Source organism: Suricata suricatta, chromosome 4 (assembly GCF_006229205.1).
Source record: "Suricata suricatta isolate VVHF042 chromosome 4, meerkat_22Aug2017_6uvM2_HiC, whole genome shotgun sequence".
NCBI classification, from domain to species: domain Eukaryota; kingdom Metazoa; phylum Chordata; class Mammalia; order Carnivora; family Herpestidae; genus Suricata; species Suricata suricatta.
The window spans coordinates 7009645-7020198 of NC_043703.1; the positions used below are offsets into that span (position 1 = coordinate 7009645).

General features: G+C 38.5%; 1 long non-coding RNA gene across 1 annotated transcript; it reads right to left on the reverse strand.

Moving 5' to 3' along the window:
- Positions 1–6694: 6694 nt before the first annotated feature.
- LOC115289277 lies at positions 6695–9883 on the reverse strand. The gene is made up of 3 exons (XR_003907529.1): positions 9795–9883; positions 9561–9696; positions 6695–7006 (listed from the first exon to the last, which is right to left on the reverse strand). It is a non-coding gene; the product is annotated as an uncharacterized LOC115289277 (long non-coding RNA).
- Between the last annotated feature and the right edge of the window lie 671 nt (positions 9884–10554).

Sequence of the window (10554 nt, forward strand, 5' to 3'; positions counted from 1 at the left end):
CTAATAGGCAGACAGTACCCAGTAAAGAGAAATCCCAATTGATGTTCAAATATGGGTATGGAAATGTTACACTATGCAAACAATTAAATTGATTCCATGCTCTTAGGGGAAAAATGAGTAAATTAGAATGGGAGTAAGGTTGAAGGCAAGTGAAAGAACAAGGGAAGAAGACAGAGGAAATAACCACTTGAACATTTGGACTGACTTTAGTGAACCAGTTTCCTTGATGTGCTTATGCTGCTCACCCTGGTTAGCCTGAGGTGGGAGGGGTGACTCTGAAGCCCTGACATGCCCAAATACTGCTACTTGTGGGTGACATGCTGACAGGGACAAATGGAATTCTACTTTTAAAGATAGGTATTTGGGGGCCAGGTGAATCTGAATCTGGTGCTTACCCCACGAAACAGTGATCTGCCCCACCCCCCAGGGGAAAAATCCATCACAAAAATTGTTTTTGGATGTTATATGTAGAGTTCTAGCATTGTTCCTTCTTGAGTGATTATCAAGATTTATAGTAAATCTGTTTATTGTGTAAAACACAAATACAATATGTGTTTATGTAGCTCTCTGTTGAAAAAAATTCCTCAGTGGATCTTAGCTGAAGGGAGACCTCACGTGTTGAATCAGGTAGGATGAATTAAGACGTGGTATCTATATCTATTCCCCATGACTTTCTTATTTATTGTTTCTAGTTTCAGTGTCTTTATGAATCAAATTGACAGTTAGGGCCATACTTAATTCTGTGAAAGCAATATGAGTCCAATATCCAGAGAGTAGTTTTATCCTATTCTTGGTGATGTAAATAAGAAGGAGAAACACTTTTCATTTTTGAATGTCTTGAGGTCACTTTGAAGACAGCCAATGATTTATAGATGACGTAGCAGAACAGAGTCACTCCCTGTTGCCTCCCCTGACATCAAGGGCAAGTGTATGGCTGGAAAGAAGAGGCAAGGTTATGGTTGCCTTCTACTCACTCCTGTAGCTCTGAGTCCTGCATGCTTTCGAAACAGGAAGAAGTAAATTTCACTGTTGAGCAGTGTCTGAGTGGGCATGGCCACTGTCAGGTGAATAGGAAAAATCGAACCAACCAAGGGAAGATGTGGTCATTTAGACACCAAATCTGAGAAGGCGTCATTCCTAACTTACGAGAGAGGACTGTCATGTTGCTAGCCCTTCCGTGTGTCTGATTCCTCGCTCCTGCTTACCCCTTGACCTACTGCAGATATTTGAAATCAATTACTATTGACACAAGACAAGAAATGCCACAAAAAGGGCAAACTGCTAGTTAAAGGGCTTTTAGATAGTACAAAAGGTGTGATGCTTTGAATATCAGGCATTTGGACAAGCACTGTTTCAATGAAATGATTCTTTCCCAGCTAATATTTATTAATGTGTTACAAGACAATATATTTAGAATGTAAGGTTTTCTAGGGGCTAGGGTTAGCTGTAGAACTTTACGGCTCCATTTCAGGGAACTGGGGGTATGCTAAGATCACATCCCTGCTAAAGATGGAAAGCGACCATTGAGAAGACCTGTACAGTCTCATGGTAATTATGCAAACAGCTTAATGATACTGTCCTCCCTTGATCTCCCATAAAACTAATTGTTCCTCCAACAATGTTACATTCCAAGAGAAAGGAAAATATTTTTAAAGCATTAAAACATATTTTATTGAACTATACTCGTATTATCTTTCAAGTTAAGTATACAAAAATGATATGGATTGATGGTGTTCTTGTGTCCTTTGATTTAATAAAGTGTTCATACTAGCAATCTTCATTATGATAAAAAGGTCACTTTTGCTAATTGAGGTAAGATAATATAATAGCTAAAAACATCTTCTCTGTGCCAGTAGAATAATGAAATTCCTCTTGAAAAGGTGAATTTCATGTCTGATTTCATATTTCAGTGGAGTCTCACTATGCAATTGGCCTCAGGGTTCAGACCACATGATAATGCTATAATTATGTGTTTCTGGCAATTTCAATAATAAGATTCTTTGAACTGACTTTGAGGTGGATCTGTCTGAGATTGAATTCAGCCCCAGGAGAGCATTGTTCTACTGAAACTTGAGCACACTTTCATTTCATCCATCTTGGAAGTCTTCTCCATTCTTCCTTCTTCCTTCTTCTTCCTTCATTTTCTTCTTCCTCCTCCTCATCTTCTCCTCCTCCTCCTTCTTCCTCTTCAATACATGTGTTAAAGAAGTAAGAGAGAATTACCATTTTTGGTACAGGAAGGGGTTTGGGATAGAAACTCTCAAATCATGGCTGTCTCTTCCAGTTAATCAAAAGACTTCCTTCCAAGTATGGAGAAGACAGATTTCATTACTATTCAAGATGCTGACAAACTCCAAATCACTACTACCCATTCAAAAAAAAAAAAAAAAGTGAATCATCAAGGCTAGTTGAATTTGTTTCTTTATTACTACTCTTAATAACTTCATGGAGTATACACTTTAAAAGCACATGGAAGAGCAGATTTAGAAACGACTAGATTGCAAACCATCATCCACATGAATGGGTGAACTTGGTCTCTTGGATGCTTGTGCTTGACTGGTAATAGAAATGAGAAGGGGAAAAAGAGTTGTGATGAAAATATTTTATGACATGGAAATCCCTACGCCAAAAAGCTTTCATTTGTGCACAAATTGAAGGAAATATGACTATTTTCACATGGAAAGTAAGAGAGGACAAAATGAAACAACTATAATAAAACTACCAGTCAAGCAAGTACTTCTTTTCTCTATATTTTGCTCACTGCACCCTAAACATGTTTTAGAAAGTTAAGATAAATTGTGTCATGATCTTAATGTGTTTTATTATACAATGTGAGATTATCAGATTAGAACTACTTTTTTTTTTTTTTTGCACTGAGAATCATTCAACCTACTGTACATTCAACATTCCAATTAGTAGCAACCTCTTTAGGCTTGGAGAGTTCTAAAGCTCTTGATAATGCATTTCCGCTTGTTAACATAAGTTTCAGAACTCCCTAGGTATTTATATGAAAATTCACTTATCTTGGCCCCAGCAGTGCCTTTCAAAAGCAAGCACTGCATTTTGCATCAGGGAAATTCCCAAAGATCACATAGTAACTCATGTGAGATCACATCTAAAAACAAACCAATGTGTAGCTTACATTTCAAAGACATTTCCCTTGTATTCTTAGCATGGATAATGAACCCAGTCTTCTGCAAACAGTATGAGATGATCTATTCCCACCATGCCATATTTTTATAGTGCTTAATTCAGGAAGAGCATGTTTTCCCTAAGGTTAATAATATTTGGGGGAAGCAATCATAGGATGGCATTACCTAAACTGTTATACCAATCAAATTAATTTAACTGGTTAACAATTTATTAATTGTATACTTCAATTACATTTATTAATTAAAAAATGGACCACTGGTGTGTCTGGGCAGCATCTGACTCTTGATTTCTGTTCAGGTCATGATCTCACTGTTCATGGGTTCCGGCCCCATATTGGGCTCTGCTCTGACAACAGAGAGCCTGCCTGGGGTTCTCGCTCCTTCCCTGCCCCTCATGTGCTCTCTCTCTCTCCACATTGTTGCAGGGAGCCTGACACAGGGATCCATCACATGAGGCGTAAGATCATCACCTGAGCCAAATCCGAAAGTCAGATGCTTAACTGACTGAGCTACCCAGGAGTCCCTATTTCAACAAATGTTAAATTTTACATACTTTCCAAAATCATGCTTGTTTTATTTTATTATGCTTCTTTTTCCTAAACAATTAAAACATACAAAATGTCGACATTTATAATGGCAACCTACTAGTTCAGCTCGTCATATTTCTTTGGTTTAAAGTCTATTTTCATGATGCTTAATTTCTTAAATTTCATTTTCCTTTGTATTGTTTTATTTTTTTTAAACAGACTTTTTTTTTTAACTTTTTTCTGTTGTTTATTTATTTTTGACACAGAGCACAAGTGGGGAGGAGTAGAGAGAGAGGGAGATATAGAATCGGAAGCAGGCTCCAGGCTCTGAGCTGTCAGCTCGGAGCCGACACGGAGCTCGAATTCATGAACTGTGAGATCAGGACCTGAGCTGAAGTCCAACGCTTAGCCGACTGAACCACCCAGGTGCCCCTCCTTTGTATTGTTTTCATTATTTTTTTTCAATGGAAAATAGCCATATTCTCATTCATTTAGAAAATACATTCTAGACTGAAGAACATCCAGACTTCAAACCCAAATTCTTAAATATGTATGTATATTATTTCTTTCCTGCTTAAATGCAGGTAAATCTGGTTTTTCCATCCACATGTTCTGGGTACACTCAGTAAGCTGAGGACAATAGATGTCTAGATAAGATCAATAGGTAGTTTTTCTAGGCTTAGTTAAAACATGGCCTCTATTCCCAGAACTCTAAGTACTTAACCTGCTGTGAAAATTTGTTTGCTCCACCTTACTCTCCAGTTAGCACCTCTCACAATGTGACATCTCACAAGATGATGATGTTGGGATGGCAAAGTCCAAGGGGAATACCACATTCAGGCAGATCTCACAGCTCACTTCCCTTTGTCATTTTAAATTACAGTGTCAAACACTTCCTCCTGCATAACCCTCAAATGTGTATCAGAAACGGTATAAGGTAAAACGTTTCCATGCCCTTGCGTTCATTTTGTTCTAAGCGTCAGAAAGAATCGTAGAGAGAACGATTCCCTTATCACCTTATTTCTACCCGCGCAAACAGCATTAAGCAAACACCGTGTGCACAGATCTCTATGCTATTCCACATCAGTTGCAATTCAGCACATTGGGGGAGGGGGAAAGGGGGAGGGGGGAGGGGAGGTGCTCTCTGCTGCTCTGAAGATCCACAGAGGAAGGACCACCCTTGGGTAGAAAGATGGTGCTTATGAGAAATGAAGCCTAATGGCTTTGTGAGTCCAAGTCCAAGTTTAATGTCCCACCAACAAATAAAATATGATCACTGTTTTATTTGTCAGTGGGACATGAGCATATCTTTTACGTGGCTGAGTGAGTGGCTGGAATGATTCACATAGTCACTTCCAGCTGCTTCTGCCCATGGAGTCAGCAGACTCCCTTGGCCATGGTCATTTTCAGCTTTACCAGACACTCTCTAATCGGCAAGACTCTGGATCCTCTTGATGCCCTGATCCCCTTCTTGTTTTTCCTTACAGTGTCTGCCAACAAGTATCTATTCTTACTTCCAAATATCTCCCACCTGGATCTCTGTAGAAACTGCCCACTAACTACATCTTCAAATATGATCAGATGTCTGGGAACCGTGTCAAAATAACCTGGGCATGGAAAGTGGGGTCGAATTGAAACAATATTGTTCATAATTCCATAATTATTAAAATCCACTGAAAGCTACATAAGTCTGTTACACTGCTTTCTTTTCTTTTGAGTATGTATATTCAAAATATATATGCACACATATATTTTGATAGTTAAAATATTGTCAGAGCTTGATATTAATTTTAGTTACTGTGTACATATAAGCATTCATAAAAACCCCATCAAAGTATGATTACTCTTATCCATCTCATAGATTTTCTTATGTGTATATTTTTACCTTCAGCTAAAGGTTTTTAGCAGCAAAATAAGTAACTTTATGAGCCAGGCTAGTTTAGTTAAAATCCCAGCTTTACAACTTGCCAAATGCTGGGTTTTATACAAGATATTTTATTTCTCATTATTTCATTTTCTTGTTATGGAAACACTGCTGTGAATAATAGCATCTACCTTAATTAGGGTTAGGAGATTAACACCTGTAACAAACGTAGACAAGTCCTGTCACACGGAGAGTACTCAGCACGACATGGGTTCTCCATTACTGGGTAAGTCCCCAGCATGGATTTTGTGGCGGCTTCTAGGTCCCTCTCATCTAAACACAATACCTGTGGACTTTTCTTCGTGTTTTATTAACAGTGACACTAATATATTACAAGAAATTCTAATATATCACCAGTTTTTTCTTCATTTCTTCTTTGTTATTTAGGAATGAGACCAGTGATAATCGCTTTAATTGGAGAAAAGGCAAAACAGTATGAATTACTATACAATTAGCAGGACACCTGATGGTTCAGTCCAGTTGAGTGTCCGACTTCAGCTAGGGTCATGGTCTCCTGGTTCGAGGGTTCGAGCCCCACATCGGTCTCTGTGCTGACAGCTCAGAGCCTGGTGCCTGCTTCAGATTCTGTCTCCCTCTCTCTCTGCCCCATCCCCACTCATGTTCTGTCGCTCTCAAATGAATAAATGTTAAAAATTAAAAAAAAGATAGGTTGGATAGCATTTTTAAATATTGTAGTAGCATCCCAACATTGAATTTCCTAAGAGCTGGTCTGACGCAATTTGACGTTTTACCATCCATTTGGATTTTACCCTCCAGCTAGTAACAAGAACTTTGTCATGTGCTGTCCCACAAGTACCAGTCAGCCACAACCACTGCCTTCACACGCCTGTTCTTTTCATTTCCGTGTTTTCTGGTTTCATGGAGCTCATGAGACCCAACAAGGTCAACACAAGGGGCTTTGTTTCCCACAAAATGCTTTTCAATCTCCGAGGGGCCTAATGATGGTATGTTTTGTGTGGCTAAGGGACGAATAATTTTTTTCCTAAATTTTGTAGATCCCAATGCCATTTGAATTTTAAAAAAAAGATGAGGAAGATGAGGATGAAATAACATTTTTTATTACCTCAATTTAAGACACACATAAACTTGATACTTTATATAGCATTGTTAGCCCCAGAGCTGCACAGAAAATCAGTATACAGTGTCTTCCAACGTCGGGGTTCATTGTCTCTTTATTAGGACTCAAAATCAGTCTGAGTTAGATTTAGATTAAAGTGCCATTCAGCTCCAGTTCGGTATCATTTCATTGTCTCTCATCTTGAGAAGTCATCATAAAACTCTGTTTCCAGCCAACAAGCAAAATGGCTAATGGTTATTTATTCTTTATGCGCATGGCTGTCTCATGGAGTCACTTCCCATCAGTCCTGATATTTATATATAACCTGCAGAAACATTTTCAGTAAAACTCTAAAGAGTAAGCATGGCTAAAGACCCTGGATCATGTAATGGCATACTGAGATTGAGCTCAGGAGAGCATATACCTGTTGGAATTTAGAGACCCAAGTTTCTATTCTTCAACCAGGGCATTTTTTTTTTTTTTTGGCTCTTTCGACTTGTTCAGGATTACGGAATTTCCTCTCCACATACTTCTCTTTCATTCTCGAAAATACAAGTATTTCTCTAAGTCCTGTATCTCTAAAAGCAACATAGTTTTCAAAACTCCGCTATCTTCTTCCTTTTCTATTCATATGAATAATATCTATTGCCTCTCTTTACTAGCTGTGACTAATAAAATAATATTTAAAACTCAACAGATAGAATTTTCCAATAAATGTAATTCTGATGAATAATTCACAGAATTGAAGAACATTGATAAAGATGCATGAAAGAAAGTTATGCATAAGAAGGCAGGGATAGGATAATTATCCCACCTTTCTGTGCTTTATTTTACTACAAATATTACCAATGTGTGATAAGTCTCTCCCTGCCTTCAGAAAGTGTCTGGGAGTGAGGAGGGAGACATGGTTACCAGAGGAAACAGAGAAGACCTGGGGCATTTGTGATACATTACACCTCAAGGAAGGACACACAGTTGCATATTGCCAAAATGTTTTAGCAGCTGTGCGAAAACGCTTCACAACCAGTAGAATAAACTCTGGCAGCCATTACATTGGTTTGCCTGCTTTTAAAAATCTTCAAAGTCCAACTATTGCTTTATGATGGAGAAATGAGAATTAATGCCAATGGTGTTTCTTTCAACCACTTTCCATCAATGATGATGCAAAACAGATCTGGGCTTTGCATTTGCCTACGTACTTCTGCCAAAGTGACACAGTTGTGCAGTGGCTATTGAGCCGGTGATTTAGATGTTGGTGACAGCACAGTGGGAGGACCACAGTGTGCAAAGTCAGAACAGCCAGCTGTGTGATCTGGAGAAGATCGCTCAGTGGTTTTGATCACTAAACAAGAGATTGTAAATGGAAAAAATACATATAAATATGTATATGTATATATATACGGTGGATCCTTGCGGGTTCCTGAGAGAGGGAGAGAGAATTGAGGGGCAAGGAGCACAGAGAGTGGAAGCAAGACAAGGGTTTCTGATCAAGCCCCTTTATTGAGAAAATACCCACACCTATATAGGGTTTAGGGCGGGAAGCTGAAAGGTTTGATTGCTAGGAAACAGGGTCAAGTGATTAAAGCTAGGGTAAAGAAGGAACCAAACTAAAGTTTTTAGCACAGCACCTGAAGGGTCCATACCACCCTGCCTGTAGGCGATTGATCTTTGTTTTCTGGCTTCTCCTGACAGGAAGTGGCACTTCCCTGCCTATTTTTGTAATTCAGGTAACTCCCCTCAGGGAGTGACATTTCAGGCTAGTAAGCAGCCGAGCAGCTGAATCTTTGCAGCTTCCCACACAATGCTAAAATTTTTATGGAACCAGAAAAGACCCCAATAGCCAAAGTAATGTTGAAAAGGAAAACCAAAGCTGCAGGCATCACCATCCCAAACTTTAACCTGTATTACAAAGCTGTAATATCAAGACAGTATGGTATGGGCACAAAAACAGACACATAGGTCAATGGAATAGAATAGAGAAAGATGAAATTTACCCACAAATATATTGCCAACTAAGCTTTGACAAAGCAGGGAATAGTACCCAATGGATAAAAGACACTCTCTTTAGCAGGGAGAACTGGACAGCAACATGAATAAGAATTAACCTGGACTACTGTCTTACTCCATTCACAAAGATCAATTCAAAATGAATGAAAGATCTAAATGTGAGACGGAAAATATCAAAGTTTTACAAGAGAAAACAGGCAGCAACCTTTGTCCTTGGCTGCAGCAACATACTTGTCATGTCTCTGGAGACAAGGGAAATAAAAGCAAACAACAACTACTGGGACCTCATGAAGATAAAAAGCTTCACAGTGAAAGAGACAATCACCAAAACTAAAATGCAACCAATGGAATGAGAGAAGATATTTGCAAATGACATATCAGAAAAAGAGTTAGTATCCAAAATCTTTAAAGAACTTACCAAACTCGATACCCACAAAACAAATAATCCAGTGAATAAATGGGCAGAAAACATGAACAGACACTTTTCCAAAGAAGACATCCAGATAGCCAACAGACACATGAAAAGATACTCAACATAACTCATCATCTGAGCAATACTTATCTTTAAAGTAAGAATAATAGCATCTACTCCACAGGGTCACAAAGGTGAAATGAGGATGTGTGAAAGCACCTAAAAAACAACAGACACATTGCATGCTTTCTATGTGCACATTTTTTCTCACCTCAAACAGAGACATATTCTACTGTGTCATAGTGTGCTTTAGGAAGTCACCACAAACTTAGAGACCTAGAGAATACATACGCATTATATTCTAGTTTTAGACGTCAGAATCGTGAAATTGGCTTCACTGGGCTAAAATTAAAAATCTGAATTCTTCCTGGATGCTCTGGGAGGAGAATCTATGTCTTACCTTTCCCATCATTCAGAGTTTCCGAAGTTCTTTCCTCATAATTCCATTCTGCCATCTTAAAAGTCAGCAACGTTGGACCAAGAATTTCTCATGCTTTCTTCTCTTTAACTTTCCTTCTCCTGTCTCCATTTTTGACCTACAAGGACGCTTGTGAGTACATTGGCTCCACCCATATAATCCGGGACAATTTCCCTATCTCAAGGTTAACTAGTTAGCAAACTTAATTTTACCTACAAGCTTAATTCTCCTTTGCCATGTAAAATGACATATTCCACTTCTTAGAGCCATTACTTTGCCCACTGCTTACTGGGAAGGACCAGAAGGCTTCCTATGAAAGAGGTCTTTTGAGTTTTCCTGTGTAGGATAATTTTATAAATCAGAAGAGGAGAAGAAAGGGTAGTTGAAATAGAAGAAATGGTATGAAGAAGCCATGGGCACATGAGGAGTACGTGGCATCCTCAGGAAAGGTTGAGATCTGATACAATTAGACCGGAGTGCCTAATATCTGGATCCATTAAAAAGAATATTGTTGGCAGGTAGACAATGGCCCTTTAGAACTTGAAAGAAGTTTCTCAGGTAACGGAATGGTTAATACAAAATGAGGTAAAGAGCAAAAACAATAAAAGATGAGTCTTGGCAACAATGTTAGAGGTGATGTTGAGTTGGAAGCACTTGGAAGAGGTTTACACATTTGGTGTCTATTAAAAAGACCAAGAAAGAAGAGGATTGAGGCAGAGTAACTAGAAATGTATATATATTGCAGAGATGGAATGGTTATAAACTATGAATTTTATTAGAAATAAGAAACGGAGGAAAGGATGGAATCCAAGGCACAAAGGATATTTTTAGTTGTATGGCCCCATGGAAAGTATGACATAATTAGGAACAGAGGAGGAAGGATACATTTGGAGAGTAGGAGTAAAGAAAGTTAAAAAAAAAAACCACATGTATGTGGAATTTGAAAAAACCCAAATCCAGGTCGATATGCTAATAC